The following is a 17,269-nucleotide window of genomic DNA, read 5'->3' as shown; positions in this document are numbered from 1 at the left end:
CCACAACTGTAATGTCATCCACTCCCAACATTAGTGTTCCGGTCCCTAATCAAACCATAGACTTGACTGGGGATTTTCAGATCAATGTCAAGGACATGCTAAATCTGATCTTAGAAGAAATCCGAGATATAAAAAAAACTCAGAAGGCGGAACTGGACTCCTTGAATCAACGTCTCGAGAAAATGGAAAATATTATGGGTAGCCTCCCTGTTAAGCTCCAGGAGGCAGAGGAGAGAATCTCCGTTTTGGAGGACCAGCTATATAAAATCACTAAAGAGGTTAAAGTAGGAGCTAAAAGTAAACAGGTGCTGGAATCCAAACTGGAGGAGTTGGAAAACCCATCACGTAAATCTAACCTTCGCCTAGTAGGCGTACCTGAAGGAATAGAAGGGTCACAAACTTTAAGCTGGGTCAACACCTTCATTGAAGAAAAAGTTATTCCGGACTTCCAGGGAGACCTTACAATTATGAGAGCCCATCGTGTCCCAGCTCATCCTTTCCCTAATTCAACCCTTCCACGCACGATCCTGATCAATTTCGCAGATTTTCGAATAAAGGAATCAGTTCTTACAAAGGCTATTCAGCAGAGACAGTTCCCAATCAACGAGACTATTAAATGTAGAATTTTTTCGGACATGTCTGCAGCTGCTGCCCGCCGTAGGAAGGAATTTGTAAAAATGTTGCAGTTATTCAAGGCAAAAGGGGCACAAGCATCAATTGCACAACAATTGCGAGTATTAGTGAAGGGAAAGTTTTTTTTGTTTACGGATGTTGAGGAGGCACAGGGTTTTTTGGAGAAGATAATGAGGGATTAGAATAGTGTTAGGTTGATATAGTTAATGTTTATATTCGCTCCTTTCTGTAGAATTCATGGAAACAGGAGTAAATTCGATATAATTATCGCCATGTTAGGAGAAAATTTAAAAAAAAAAGAAAAACTTCTTTTCCCCTCTTTTCTCTCTTTTCCCTTCCTTTCTCTCCCATTATTCTTTACTCTTTTGGTTTAGGGAGATTAGCTTAGAGGGCTTTATGATATTTGTAAGGTTCTTTAGAAAAATTGAATCCCGGAGGGCAAGGGGGAAAAAAAAAAGCAACACGTATTACAGTATTGCGGGGCGGGTAAGGGGTAGATTCACCGGGTGTAATAACATGACACCCAAATTGAGTGGGGGTTGGGGAAAGTGGAAGGAGCGGTGGAGGGGGGATAGTCTACTTTTCTGGGGGTGGGATGGGGGACTTAAAAATAGGAAAAATGCAACCAGTAGATTCAATGATTGGTTGGCTTTTTTGTATGCTATATTTGCTTCTTTTTCTAGGAATGTTATATGGATTGGTTCTTTAGATTTTTCTTTTTTGTTTATTAAATAGCTAATAGGCTAAAAATAATTTCATTTAATGTTAACGGTCTGAATAATCGGAAAAAAATGCGGGCTATTGAAGCATGGTTAAAAACAGAAAATCCTGCAATCATTCTGTTACAAGAAACTCATATCTCCACTATAAACATTTTGGGATTTTTAATGATTAAAACCTGGGCCAGCTACAAGGGTTTTTCATCCGCCTCTGCATCCCATAGAGGGACTGCTATATTTATAAAAAAAAGGCTTACAAGTAGAGTGTATTAATTCGGGTAAGGATCCATTGGGGAGGTGGTGTTGGGTGACATGCTCTTTTAGATCCAAACCATGCCCTCAGACTTTTGTCAGCTACTATGCACCCGTTGAAGATGACGCTAAAGCATATGACGATCTTTTTCTCTCTTTAAATCATGTTGTAGGAGATTTGATCGTGGGCGGGGATTTTAATATCTTGATGAGTCCACATCTGGATTCCACGGTCCAAGGGAAAAAGCAGACAAAGCCTAGATCTCTTAAAACATTGAAAGATCATTCGGATATGCTAAATCTACAAGATCCTTGGCGAACAGCATATCCGACTTTAAAGAAATTTACATGTGGATCAGGACGGTTTGGATCTTCCTCACGCATTGATTTTTTTTTGATCTCTCAGAATTTAGTTTTTTTTCAACAAAATTTCTTTTTCAATGGATTTTCGGATCATGCAATGCTATCTCTGGAAATCCATGTGGGCTCTGGTTTAAAAACACCTAAACGCTGGTTATTTAATAAGCTGCATCTAAATGATGCTGCGTGGGTAAAGTTTATGGATACTGAGATCAGACAATTCTTAATCCAGAACATTCATTCTGCAGAACCCAATATAGTTTGGGACACACTTAAAGCCTTTATTCGGGGGTAAGTAGTAAGTAAAGAGGCAGTTAGTGCCAAAAATGCTAAGATCAAGAAATTAAAAATTGAAGATAAGATCCATATTTGTAATGTGGCCTTTTTAAAGAATCCCTCTTCCACCACCAAAGTTCAGCTTGAACAAGCCAAGCGTGAGCTTTGCACTGTATATAGCACTCAAAGCGAGATCTTTTTCCAACAGTCTCAGCAGAAAATCTATGAGGAAAGTAACTTTACTGGTAGGCTGTTGGCGTGGCAGGCCAAGGAACAAGCAGCCACAAATCAAATCAAAGCTTTGAATTGCCCATGCCTAGCAGGCTTTACGGAGGATCCAGGTGAGATTAATCGTATTTTGCTTGCTCACTATCAGACCATCTATGGCCAACTTCAGTCAGTCGATGATCTGTTGTTGACAAAGTTCCTGCTTGAAAATCCACCGCCTATGTTGATCGAAACAGATAAAAATCTTATGGCCCGCTCGTTTTCATTAATGGAGTTGGAAGAGGTGATAAAGAGCTTACCTAATGCTAAAGCATGTGGCCCAGATGGCTTACCCGCCGAATTTTATAAACATTTTTTTAAGGCGTTTGGTGAATTCTTTCTCTCCTTGATAAATTCTATGCTAGATGGCGGGGGTATTCCAGAATCTTTTAAACAGGGAAACATTGTTAGCTTCCAGAAGAAGGGTAAAAATAAAAGGGATCCCAATTCTTATCGTCCAATTACACTGTTGAATTCGGACTATAAGATTGTTACAAAACTTTTATCTCTTCGGTTCAATAAATATGCGGCAAAATTGATACATGTCGACCAAAATGGATTTTTGCCGGGCAGACAGTTAGCCACCAACACCCATTTTGTAGCCGAAGCCTTGGATTATTTTGAAATTCAGAACATCCCCGCGTTAGTTTTATTGCTCGACGTGGAAAAAGCTTTTGATTTGGTTGTTTGGAAGACGTTGTTTTGTATTTTGAATTCTTTTAATATTCCAACATCTTTTATACTCTTAATACAGAATTTGTATAAGAATGCAGCGGCAAATGTAATTATTAACTCGACCGTGGCAGGGTCCATTAATATTAAGCGTGGCACAAGGCAAGGATGGCCTTTATCGCCAGTACTATTTGCCTTTTTTATTGAACCCTTGGCAATCGCAATACGAAACTCCCCAGATATCCTTCCTCCAATCCCGACTATGCCGTCGTTAAAACTTTATGCAGACGATATTATGTTGTTAATTAAGCCTACAATAGAAGTACAAATCAAAATCTTCAAACTATTTGAGGACTTTGAAGCATTAGGAGGGTATCGAATAAATAGAGCCAAAACGGAAGTTATACAATGTGGGAGAGCTGTTTTTGATTTACATCCAGATATCCAAGGCTCAGTAAATCTCAACCCAAAAAGATATCTGGGGATTTTCTATTCCGCGTCGTTTGAAGATTTATTTAAACTAAACTGTACGCCACTTTTAAGGAAAGTTCAAGGGTTATTGAATCGTTGGAATATGCTTCCTTTATCCATCTTAGGCCGTGTGGCTCTTATCAAGATGTCTATTTTACCATTGTTTAATTTTCTGTTTTCTTCAATACCATGCACTTTATCAAGCTCGTTTTTCTCTCAGGTTGAGTCTATGTTTACAACTTTTGTATGGGCAAAAAAAAATCCTCGTTTAGCACTTGGCACTTTATATGAAGATGTAGATAAGGGAGGGCTTGCACTTCCGAATCTGAAATATTACTATGATGCTTATTTTGCACAGTATTTATCGAGGTTCAAGCCTCTACCCCAAGCACATTTTTATTGCAATTTCTTTTTTAATTTAATTTGTACTGAAACTCAGATTAACTCTCCCATGTTATTGTTTAGGTACCCAAAGTTGGTACGATATAAATGTCTCCAATGTATTTTTAAAAGACGTCAGGCCTTCTTTAAAAAATATTCTATCTCAGCAATTAATTCAGCTACCTTAATAGAAGAAATCCTCCCTTTAATAGGAATTAAACAATCTACCCACCTGACATCAAAAAGGGCTGAAGTCGGGTACTTTAAAATATCAGACTTCTTAAAGGACGGTAACTGGATGACGGTAGCAGAAATATCTTCCAGGATCGCTAAGGATTTTATCTTGGTTAACTCTTATGGCTGTTTATATAAATATTTAGTAGAAGTAAATCCCACCTCTTTTATGATCCAAAATCAACTTGTAGAGGATTTGTTAGTTAAAGCAGTCAATAAGAATCCAGGTGCTTGGAAAATTTTCCTGGCCTCTTTCAAACAACTGGATCTTGAGTCAAAAGCAATTAAGAAATGGGCTGATCATGAGAATTGTGTAGTCTCTCCTCAGATTTGGTCTACAATTAATAAATTAAATTTCTGCACTCTTAGAGGGGCTAATTGGCGTAGGTTGCTGTTTTTTAGTAAATGGCTATTGTATTGAACCCCCACTGTTTTAGCTAGGATGTTCACTAACCAGTCCTCTCAATGCTTTCGCTGCATGAATTATGCACACGCTAATTGGTCACATATTATGATGAGCTGTCCAAATATCAATATTTATTGGACTGAGATATTTTTTTCATTAGAACAAGAGTGCAATATAAAGCTTGAGGTTAATAGTAGGCTAATTTTACTTGGTTATGACCCAGATCTTCTCTTTTCGGAATCCATGATTAGATTACTCTACATAGCAATAGCGATCGCAAGGTCGCTTCTGTTGCAAAATTGGCGTTCGGATTCCATACCCTCAGCTATACAATGGGCCCAGAAGATGAGGAGGGTCAAGAAGAGCGAATATACCTATGCCGCACGCATTGGAGGTCTTACGAAGTTTGAGAAAATATGGGGCAATACGTTTGATTTTTGATTATTAGCCTTGGGAGATATATGAAATTGCTCTTAAGACGTGATTGAGTAAGGGGAGGCTTGAGCTTTTTATGAATTTTACTAAAGTTGCCTCTAAGTTAATTAACTTTTTGCTATAGATTGTTAAACAGGCAGAGAATTTGTAATATTTTGTGATCTATTAATCAATTATTTGTGTTGCAATACAATATCATGTTTTTTATCTGGTTGCAATAAAAAAAAAAAATAAATAAATACAGGACTGGCAAGAGAGGCTGTGGTGATGTAATAGACCATTGTGGGCAGAAGGAAGAGGCAGTGGTCATACAACCATACATGCCAACAGACCCGTTTCAGCCAGGAAACGTCCAATGTTTTTAAGCTCAAATGGGCTTTACTTGATCTGGTTCCTGTCTACAATCTTCTCTTTTTCAATGTAACTCAAAGGGGAAAATCAATACCCCAGATTTATTTCAAAATCTCCCTCTTATCAAGTTCAAAATGTTCGCAAGTATGGTACATTGGATCATGGTAGGCAGGAGGAATTGGGGTAGGGACATGGACTCGGATAACAGAGGACAGGAGGGACATTGAGAGGTGCACCAAACTGACCCTACAGGGCAGGCATCAGGGTTTGCAGCAGTACAATACACCACACAGGGCATGCGGGACGGGAGTGCAGCACAACAATCCATAGAAAGCAATAGGGAGGGGACAGGACCATGCACATGGACAACAGACAACAGAGGGGAAAGAGGCAATGGTAGCTAGCTGACCATAATGGACAGACAGGAGAGAAAGCTGCAGCATAACAGACCATAAAGGGCAGGAGGGACGGATCAGGGGCATTACAATGGAACCGACAAGCCAGGAAGGAGGGAATAGAGGTCTGCACATGGAAACAGCGGGCTGGGGGCAAGGGGGCAGGGCAGGAGCAGCAAGATGACCATGGAGGTCAGGCAGGATGGGCACTAGAAACAAGACACACCATGGAGAGCAACAGTGAGACTGATGGCATACACACAGACCATGGAGGGAAGGTGGGAGGGGATAGGGGCATGGCATGTGGACAGGCAGGGTGGACGTGGCAAGGACAGGTTACAGTCATCTGACAATGCTAGGCAGGTGGGAGGGGAGTGGCAGCTCAACAGAACACTCAGAATAGATAGGAGTGGCAGGTCCATGGAACATGGTGGTCAAAAAGGATGGAGCAGGGGCATGCACAAAGACATCGGAGGGCAGGGGGAAGGAGAATAGGGGCAGCAACCTAAGCACAGAGGCTAAGCAGGAGGTCAATGATTGCCCATAGAATTGGGCAATGGAGGGCAGGAGGAGTGGACTTGTACATCATGCTAAATGGAGGGCAGTGGCAGCACATCAGACCATGCATGGCAGGAGGGAGGAGGCTAGTCCATGGATTCAGACAACAGAGGATAGGGAGGAGGTGGATGGGGCAGCAAGCTAACTGTTCATAGAAGGTGGGTATTAGGAACTTTATTGTTTTTAAAATGTGTGTCTGTGCGAACTACTTAAAATATGAACAAGTATGCAGCATAATCTCACTTTTATTCAGGAAGAAGAGGACGTTTGGGATTGAAAATGAAAACTAGATATAGTATATGGTATAAACTATGCACCAAAAAGTGTGATATAAGATGAACCGGGGCGTGAAATATAATATGCAATACATTGTGCGCAGTGACAGATTCATTGGAGAGCGCGAGATAGCACAGGCACTAGCGCTTGCTATGTGATATGCGCCTTGGAGTGTAATATGCACAGGGCAGTGTTGTGTAACCTAAGTAGTCTCTAAAGTTGTAATATAAAATATGTGCTGGGTAGTGTAACATTGCATATGCACTGTGACAAAGATATGGATCCCAGATTGTAATAAGTATGGCATAGCGCTGTGCTTTATAACATAGGCATCGAGGAAGGCACGTTAGATGGGGCAATATAACCCGTGCGAAGGCAAGTGTGGCATGACATATTCACGGGGTGGTGTTACAGTGCACATGGGCTAGAGAGTGTCATAGCATAAGCACTAGATGGTGGAATACAACACAGAAGTGTGTGGCACTCGGCAGGCAATGGTGGGTGTAACACAGCATTTGGCTCAGCCGGGAGCACGCTGTGACTCTCAAGTGAGGTTTGTCTCCTTTCCAGAGAGTAAAATAAAAAGTATTACACATCCGGCGGTGTATGTGTGTTTTATTAACCGTGAGGGGGTTTCTTGCATAGTTTGGTCGAATTTTTGTCGAATCCCCTTTGAATGGCTTGGTGTGCATGTGTATTAAATGTGCCCGTCAATAGCTACCCATGTTTGTATAAATAAACGACAAGGGTGTCTACTTGGAGAGTACCCACCAGCGGGGGAGCCGGGATTAGGCACGGTAGGGTGTCAGACATGTCAGAGCTTCACTAGCGGTGTGAATACATTCTACGTGGATTCATTGTATGCATAGTCGCCTTTTAATGAATATCACGCAAATCGTCATGGTGATAGGTACATACGGTTTGTCCAGCAACATAGCCCCCCTCCTAAAGAATAAAAAAATAAAAAAAAAATAAAAAAAGGCCATGACTCGGGGGTTGGGGTCCCCGGGGCCGATTAAGGCCTTGGGAGGGCCAAATTAATTTTTTTCAACAAAAAAAACTAGGGTGCAGGCCCTGGGGTATGGGGTCCCCAGAGCTAATAAATTAGAAAAAGAAAGGGGGCCACACAGCCCTCCTTCTTAAAAATAAATAAATAAAAGACCGGCATCGCGCCGGAGGCCATGCCCCCTTCTTGCAGCACTCTGCAAACGCGCCCCCTGGCCAGTTGTAAGTTGAGGAATTAATTCCCCTTCAATACTGAGGGTCCCTGAGGGCCAACTAGCCCAACAGGTATCTCCAGTATGCGCCAGGGAGCTGCGTTGCAGACAGGTGTTCTGAGGCCACGCCACTTTTTACACCTCCATGCAACGCAGCTCTGTGGTGCTTACTGGAGGTACCTAGTGGGCTAGTTTGACCCTAGGGACCCTTAGGATTCAAGGGGACTTAATCTCTCAACTCAGAACGGCCACAGGGCGCGTTTACACAGTGGTGAAGGGAGGGGACGGGGCCTGAGGTGACGTGGGCAAACACGCCCTGTGGCACCTTTTTAAGTTGGGGAAATAATTCCCTTTCAATCCTGAGGGACCCTGGGGTCCAACTAGCCCACCAGGTGCTTCCAGTAAGCACCACTGCTCTGTGTTGCAGAGAGGTGGTGCAGGCCGTGACACTTTTTACACCTCTCTGCAACGCAGCTCTGTGGCGCTTACTGGAGGTACCTAGCGGTCTAGTTGGACCCTAGGGACCCTCACGATTCAAGGGGACTTAATCTCCCAACTTAAAATGGCTACAGGGTGTGTTTACACAGTGGGGAAGGGAGAGGACGGGGCATGAGGTGACGTGTTCAAACACGCCCTGTGGTGCGTTTTAAGAGGTAGTTTTAATCCCCTGCCCTATTATATACTAGGGGCTTACAGAGGAGGTCATGCTAATCACAGGGGGACCCCAACGCATAGTGTGCCCTAGAGTATGTAGGTCTTTTCACTGTATTCTGAGTGTCTTTTAACATAGCACTGGCTCTAGGACTGCTTAGGCAGACTCAGTTACCACCAGTATCCGTCTGAAAAAGTTGAGGGTACAGGATGATTTTGCAACAAGGCTTCTTTCTGCTCTTCTGTTTGTTCTTTCTCCACGTTATCCTTCTTCCTGCACTTTTCTTCGTCTTTGAGGACTTCTGTTGCTTCTTTCTGCATTTCTTTTTTTTCTTTCTGTGCGTTTTTCCTTCTTTCTTCACATGTCCTATCTCTGTAGGCATAGTTAGAAATTAGCATTTGAAAAACCTTTGAAATTCACTGAAAAAACCATAGGTTTCAGGCACGTTATAGCTAGGAATTAGCATCTAAAAAACCTTAGAAATTCACTGAAAAAACCATAGGTTTCAGGGGCGATATAGTTAGCTGGACTTTTCACTCGTACAAAACCATAGAAATTCCCCCGTTATAGTTAGTTCAGCTAACTATAACTCGCGCGCCCGCAATGCACTGCTGATGACGTCACATATTACATCACTCATGACATGGTCAGTGACATCACTCATGACATCACTGATGACATCATCCTTGTGATAGAGTGGCAGACCTCCTCTCCCCCTAATATAACCTTTCATACACACATTCAAAAATAGAAATTAAAATTTTCAAAACAATGGACATACCAATACTAGTTACAACAACCTATTCAGTAATTGTAAGATCCACATATACACCAACTCATTCACCAACAGTCCTATACAGTCACTCATACATGCACTCACTCATCATATGTATTCATACACCTATACATTCTGTTACACAACGCCACTCATCCATAAAGTTACTCACACACGTAGTCACTCATGCTAATAAAGAATCAAACATCCGTTTACCTGCATATTCAGTTATACAAACACCACCACACTTACTTCTACAGAAACTTACACATACTTAGTCTTTTAAACAATCACTTATAGAAACACATACTTATTCATACAGGAACTCTTTCAATCTCTCACTCTCACATATACTCACTTATATACACCAATAGTCCCATATACTAGTTTAAAACATATGTAGTTACTCATAGAGACACTATTGAGACAGTCATTCACTCACTAACACACCCATGCACACACTCATCCACCCATATAGTCCTGCACACATGCTGTCTTCAACACATACAAACAGTGAGTCACTCATTCATGCACCTATGCACTACGTAATACCCCCCACCGAACCATACAGACATCAGACACTCATACCGATACTCAAAAAATCAACTAATAACCTATATAGACACTCATGTAGCTACTCACCAACCCATGCAGCCACTTATACACAAAGTGAGAGACTGATACAGATATTTACATATTTAAACATTACTCACTAAGATACACTTAATCAGTCAGTAATACAATCAATTTTTCAAAAACAAATCATCCATTTAGACATTTATATACCCATTTATTCTTCCATCGACCTTGAGATATACATATATAAAACATATATAATTTTCAGAAAAACACACATTCACTGGATGATGTCATCAGTGATGTCATTTGAGATGTCATCAGTGATGTCATGAGTGATGTCACTGACCATGTCATGAGTGATGTAATATGTGACGTCATCAGCAGTGCATTGCGGGCGCGCGAGTTATAGTTAGCTGAACTAACTATAACGGGGGAATTTCTATGGTTTTGTACGAGTGAAAAGTCCAGCTAACTATATCGCCCCTGAAACCTATGGTTTTTTCAGTGAATTTCTAAGGTTTTTAAATGCTAATTCCTAGCTATAACGTGCCTGAAACCTATATATATATATATGCCAATCGAACTTGCTCTACAAGAGAGGAAACCACACCCAACGTTGAATTCAGCCTTCTTTATTCCAGACGGCAGTAGCACACTGAAAAAGGTCTTTGACAGTTGAAAATTGCACCGTGATAGCCATACGCGTTTCGGGGACCTTTCCCCTTGCTCACCGGCTTGGTACTGGGGAAATGAAACAGCATTGCACTCAGCTTTTTTCAAGTGTTCATAATTTCTGTGACCGCCCATCTGGGCGTGTCTTTGCCAAGCATTGTGGTTTTCGTAGTTCAGGGTTCAAAGTTATAGTAACTTGCGCTGTTGTAGCTTTTCCTCCAAAATTAATATCCCGTCGGGTCACTGCCCTGGACTTTGCCGGTATGCTGCTGTGTTCGCGCCGCTGAAACAGGCACGTTGTTCCTCTGTGCATTTCACCGATTCGGAAATGCACGGACCTGCTCGTCTTGCAGTGGGGTTTTCTCGTGACCTGAGCGGGCCACTAAATATGCCAATCGAACTTGCTCTACAAGAGAGAAAACCACACCCAACGTTGAATTCAGCCTTCTTTATTCCAGACGGCGTCTTATAAAGAAATGTCTGCCAACGAACCTGTTGCCCCGTGAGTGCTTCACACTTCGTGTGACCGAGCCTGAATATTTTTATATATATATATATATATATATATATATATATATATATATATATATATATATATATATATATATGTGTGTGTGTGTGTGTTTTTTTTAAAACTTTGCCAGAAAGAAATTGTCAACAAGGAGAAACCTTACAGTAGATCTGTCCAGCTCAATTGGTTGTAAAGTCTGCATTTTCTTTTTTTTAAACAATTTTTATTCAACATTTTGCATAGTATTCACATGATAGTGTATTTTGCATGCTATACAGACACAAATCCAGTGTTATTCAGTGTTATACATATATTTATTCTTGCGTGTCTCAAAGTACAGACCCCACAGTTCCATCCCCTGTGCCCATGTGCTTCCCAAAAATATGTATATTAAGGAACCATTCATCATAGATTGTTCATGTACTAGTATCAGATTCTGATTCTTCCTGTGGGGGCGGGTTCACATATATTGCCCTGATAGGTGTTCCAGCCTCCCCAGACCTTCCCCCATTTTTTCGGACACCCTCGATGGATATATACCGACTTTTCTGCCATCATCGCCATGTCCATGTCTTTGCACCATTGATTGAGAGTGGGGCTAACCCTGGATCCCCAGCGCTGTGCAATGTTTCTTTTGCTACCGTCATGCCTAAAGTAACCCAGTCCTGAGCAATTGTATTTAAATCTGTTGGTTCCCAGATATTGAGTAGGCAGTATGGTAACATGTGTGACCTGGGAGAGTGTTCGCATCACCGCCATCCAGTAGTGTACTATCTTGGGGCATAGCCAAATTGTATGGTAGAACGTGCCTGTCTCTCCGCATTGTCTGAGACAGAGCAGTGTGTCTGCACGATGTATCTTATGCAGGAGTGTCCTAGTGTAGTACGTGCACTAATCTAAGTCTTTATGGAATTGCTGCCTCCCTGCGGGACGCGAGTGCCTCCTGCCAGTCAGCCTCGTCAATGTCTCCCAACTCACGCTCCCATGTGGCCTTCAGTGTCACTGTGGGGTCCAAGCGATTATTAACTATTTTCCGGTAGGTCAGTGAGATTGCCTTTTTGTGTAGGTGGTCCGTTAAAAGCCTATCCTCCAACGGGGAGGATTATTCGAGTCTTGTATCTGGTGGTAGTAGGGACTGAAGTGCATGTCTGACCTGCATGTACCGAAATAGTTCTGTCTGGGCTAGGCCATAAGTGGCCTGTAAATGGGCAAAGGTAACCACTCCTCCCTTCTGCCACAAATCTCCAACTTTTGATATGCCTATTAAGTCCCAACTGTGAAAGCCCTTGGTATTGCCCAGCATCCCAAGTCGCTTTGTATCCCATAGCGGGATTGCTTGTGTGACCACCCCTTCCCAGCCTAGTGTTCGTTGCGCTTCAAACCAGATGCGTATCGTGTGCAGCGTTGGACCTGTAATATTGTACCGTTTCTTTTTGTTGTATAGGGCACCCATGATCCCTGATGGGGCTAGGAGGTCCCTATCTAACCGGAATGCTGGGTCCTCTTGGGGGACATGAAGCCATTGGTTAATAGCCACTAGCTGGGAAGCCCAGTAGTATACTTTGATGTCAGGAAGAGCGATCCCTCCATCATACCAGCTTCTGGTGAGTTTGTGCAGTGCTATATACGGGGTGTTTTCCCATCCCAAAGCAATGTCGTCACTTCTGCATTGACCGCTTTGAAGTATGTAGAGGGGACAGGGAACGGTGTGTTCTGTAACGCGTATAGAAACCTGGGGAGTGCCATCATTTTAAAGAGGGCAGCTCTTCCCAAGAGTGTCAAAGGTAGCATGCGCCAATGTTTGACGTCTTTTTTTAATCTTGTCAGGGGTTGGGTCAGGTTATTTTCGGTGAATTGTGCATGATCATGTGTTACGAATATCCCAAGGTACTTAAATCCGTCCGTGACTATTTGAAGTGCGCACCCACGTGGAAGCCGCGGTGGGGGGCTATGTAGGACATAGAGTAGCAATTTTTCCCAGTTGATGGTGAATCCTGACACCGTAAAGTCTGCATTTTAAAATAACTTATGGGGTTGAGGCAGCTGTTGCAGAGAGCTTTCTTTGCCCAGTATCTCTCAGGAAATAATAATAAAGGCAAGATAACTCTGGAGGTTAACGCTTTTGATGAAGAGATCTGTGTTTTGTCTAGTTCCAGATTTGAATCACATTATTATATAAGGTTAATGTGTCTTTTGTTTAGCACTTCATGTAACATGCAGGTGACAGATTTTGATTTTATGTAGATAGGTAAGGGGGTTACTGCTTTTAACTAAGAGATCCTTTTGTTACTTTCAGTTCATAAATTGTAATCTTTGTAATATAGTACAGTGAGATATGAAGGACATGTGATTCCTACACTTTGTAACCCTCAATTGTCTTATGTAAACCCTCTTGTACATTGATTTAACCACTTACATGATTTATTAACAATGTGTCTGTTACATACAGTGCCCTGACACACTGTATTGGGATAAGTAGCACTATAAAAGAAATAAAATAGTGGTATTTAAAATGTTATTTGTGTAAGTGCTGGGACAGACCAACACATGTGACATTCTTTAAGTGCATGTATATCTCTTATTACAGGGACTGAATAAAATCAAAAGCTTGCCTTTCTTAAGTACCTGTGAAGTAATAACAAGTGGTGTGCTTTTGTTTCCCATTGTTGCATTTGCATCTAAGTATGTCTCCAAACCGTACCCAGTCAGGATCATATTGGAACAAAAGGAGACCTGATGGCCCCTTAACTTCAGCCTTTATCTTTGGCCCAGTTGGAGGTAACAATAATATCCCCGTCCCTGCCTGCACTTTGCTGCTGGGAATGGAAAGCAGGCAACATGCAAGCGCTGCTGAACATATCCCGGTGCCTGAAAATTACAGTGGGACAATTTATGCATATTTTTAGTGGGGCCTAACTTCTTGGCAGGGGGAACGGCATCTACCCGCGTGTAACCTCGACTTGTGCCCTGAGTTGAAGTCATCGCTAGCAGAACTGATGAGTTATAGTGGCCATCTCCAGTGTCTCAGTTTTCTCCCTTTTATCCATTCCCCTTTCCCAAAATCTATTGTTAACTAACATATTGCAAGAGTGTCAGGTTGGTGACGGATACAGTGACATGTGGATGCATACATCAGTCTTGTTGGAACCAGACTGTAATGTAAGTGCTTTCTAGCACAATGTACAGTGCACACAATTTGTCACTAAATGCTCATGACCAAATGGTATTCAGCATTAATACTTCATGACACTCCTGTTACACAGCCTCTATCACTGCCAGCTTATATCTTGCCTATGTTGACTCTTGACTAGCCTGAAGGTGTTTCTTTCTTCTGATGTTTCTGTGGCCAAGCGGAAGCATTTGATCTTTTGCTTGGGTCTAGATGAAAGTCTGTGGGCCAAAGACATCATTTCCAAAAAGACGCTCAAAGGGACTGAATCTTCTCCCTTCTGTGGAATCTCTCAGTGGGCAAATAAGAAACATGACAGGGGGTTGCACCTCCTCCTGAGGTTACCAGATAAAATACACATCAAGTAGTTAACAGTCATATTGAAGTGTTCCACCAACCCATTGGTCTACGGATAGTATGCAGTGGAGATGCGGTATGGCACACACATACAGGCATGCTCCCACATTTATCTCATGAAAGACGATATAAAGTTTGTTCCTCTTTTGAAAATCATAGTCCTGGGAAATCAGACTCTAAAAAAGTTCTCCTGGAGAGCCTTACTACTACCATAGCTCTTTAGTGGTAAAATCTCTTGGTTCCTTATGGCATGGTCCACCACAACCAAGAAATAATTGTTGCCTGTGGTGTAAAGGAAAGGTGAGCCAAAGGAATTAACACTTTCAAGGTTCACCTGCTCAAATGACACACACCTATTACAGACAGAGGAGCCAACAGTGTTGTGGTCTTACCTGATGACTTACACTCACTTGTGAAGTAGAATAGGTCCTGCAGACTTGCTCTGCATCCTAGCAGGTACCTGCGAGTAAAACAAGAAGTTCAACTTGTCCTTGGTCTTTCTTACGTCAAATTGTCCCACAAAAGGAAATTACTGCACACTGGAGAAAGGACAAGCCTCTTACCGACACCTGGCTCTAGGTTTATGGGTTCATCTTCAGGAATGTGTCCTTCCAGGCCACATAATGTTTACTGACCATCCCCTTGCTGGCATGTTCCTGAGCTTTCCTCTGATGTCCCACTAGAGTAGTGAGAAAGCTCTCGGTGTACCTTTTATGAGCTGCTAAAGCGGCAAAAGAGAGTTACCATCACTTGCAATTACCATAACACATGAACAAAGGTAGTCATGCAATAAAGCCAGGACTACTAGATGAAGTTAAAGGGTTTTATTACAAACTCAGAAACAAACTGATAGAAATGAGTTTCAGAAGCATATTATTAAAATATAGTATCACAAGAATAAATCCGAATCTCCTGTTAAGGTTCAGCCTAAACAATAAAATGCCCTGCAGAAACCCAGTGGAGACTATGCAAAAGATGAGGAAGAGGATCTGAAGAGTAACCTACAAGATTCAATCCTCCTGTCTAGTCATTAGTAGCTCTAAAGAAATCTAACTTCTCCTACTCTATATTAAAATTGTAAAATTCTGATTAATTTAGGGCAAGCAAGAAACAAGTGTCAGCATTATGAAGTCTTTAATAAAGTACTCCAAGTCTATAGAATGTGTAGCAAGAAGCCACACAGTGAGAGTAATAGCAAAAGAGGTCTGCAGCTCGTGAATCATTAGGGTCTCTTCTCTCTAACTAACAATACACCACCTATTAACACATAAAGTATTCAAGGTAACCACCATAATCAGCTCCAGTACATTTCCATCTTCCTTGGTAGAAATTAGTATTATTCAGCTCTTCTCCCACACATTCAATTGGGTACATTCGATCGACCTTGAGCATCCTTTCTCCGCCATGAGAACTTGTCTCCAACTTCGTTAGCGCATCTTCTTCCTGCCAAAAGTTTCCTCCCGTACTTTATTATCTATACAAATAAAAAATGCCTTTTCGCTAACTAATGAAGCCTTCTATCTGCACCTGCAGAGGAGAAAACATGAAAGGAAAACCATTCTCACGTGAAAGTTAAACATTGAAACTCAGAAACTTAAGGCCTCTAATTATGCTAAGTTAGCAAAGCTGTTAAAGTGCACTTGGCATTAGAATATAGGTGCAAGAACAATCACAATTAATACATAGAATGAATATTATGTAGAATAAAACCATGATTGCATAGAACTGTGTGTTGCTTGTTAAAACATTTGTATAGCTATGACTACATTTTTCACTAAAAATGTTTAACATTAGTATGCATAAATTAAATAATTCTATTATTCTAGTCATGGAACATTTCAGAAATGCGCTTGAAATCCATTTGTTCGTTAGATTCTTAGGTCACACGAAATACATAAGTGGCAACCTGCACAAACCGACGTAAATACATGACGTACAAGGGAGGATGTTAGAGGTTGTACCAGGATAGCATTGTGCAAATCATGTTGATTCCCTTAGGTTATCTTGTTGAGTAATTGGCGTTTGCTCATAGCATAATTATGATGATGCTATCATATTCCCTTTGCTCATATCACGGCTTATCATTGTTTACAACCTTTATTCCTATAGGTACAATAAGGTGAAGTTAGTTATTTACATTTGAAGGTAGCAGTGCTTGTTACCTATTCACATGCTATGTACAATAAGGTGCAGTTAGTTATTTATATTTGAAGGTAGCAGTGCTTGTTACCTATTCACATGCTATGTCACTTGGATTCACGTGTTTTCAGACTCCGCACACCTTGTCCAAATGTCAAAACTCTTCCACGTGCCATGGTTAATAGAGGGGCACGAGTACAGCACAAGTGCTGAAACGTGCACCAGCAGCGTTACACGTTCAGCAGCTATAAAAACCCCACCCGTCTGTTGAACAACGCTTCGCTTCACAGCGTTACCGCTAGTGTTCCGGACCCGGTTTGAAACCAGCTTTCCCTTACCTGATCTGCTCGACGCCGTGTCCCCTTCAAGAGCTTCTGACTTCATCGGTCCCTTCTCTGATCTGCCGACTTCGCTCCAGCATCGGTCACCACTCGATTTCTTCCTGTTCCGGCGTCTTAGTCAGCTGCTTCCGGACGTCGCCTACAAAGACAAACAAAGAAGGTAATGTTAAT

The 17,269-nt window shown here is 41.7% G+C and overlaps 1 long non-coding RNA gene across 1 annotated transcript; it reads right to left on the bottom strand.

Moving 5' to 3' along the window:
• Positions 1-15,429: 15,429 nt before the first annotated feature.
• LOC146867894 (uncharacterized) lies at positions 15,430-17,257 on the bottom strand. The gene is made up of 2 exons (XR_014962385.1): positions 17,096-17,257; positions 15,430-16,145 (listed from the first exon to the last, which is right to left on the bottom strand). It is a non-coding gene; the product is annotated as an uncharacterized LOC146867894 (long non-coding RNA).
• Positions 17,258-17,269: the final 12 nt, after the last annotated feature.

Source organism: Triturus cristatus, chromosome 1_2 (genome assembly GCF_964204655.1).
Source record: "Triturus cristatus chromosome 1_2, aTriCri1.1, whole genome shotgun sequence".
Taxonomy (NCBI): Eukaryota; Metazoa; Chordata; class Amphibia; order Caudata; family Salamandridae; genus Triturus; species Triturus cristatus.
The sequence above is the reverse complement of the archived record's forward strand: the minus strand, read 5'-3'. Positions and strand labels throughout refer to the sequence as shown.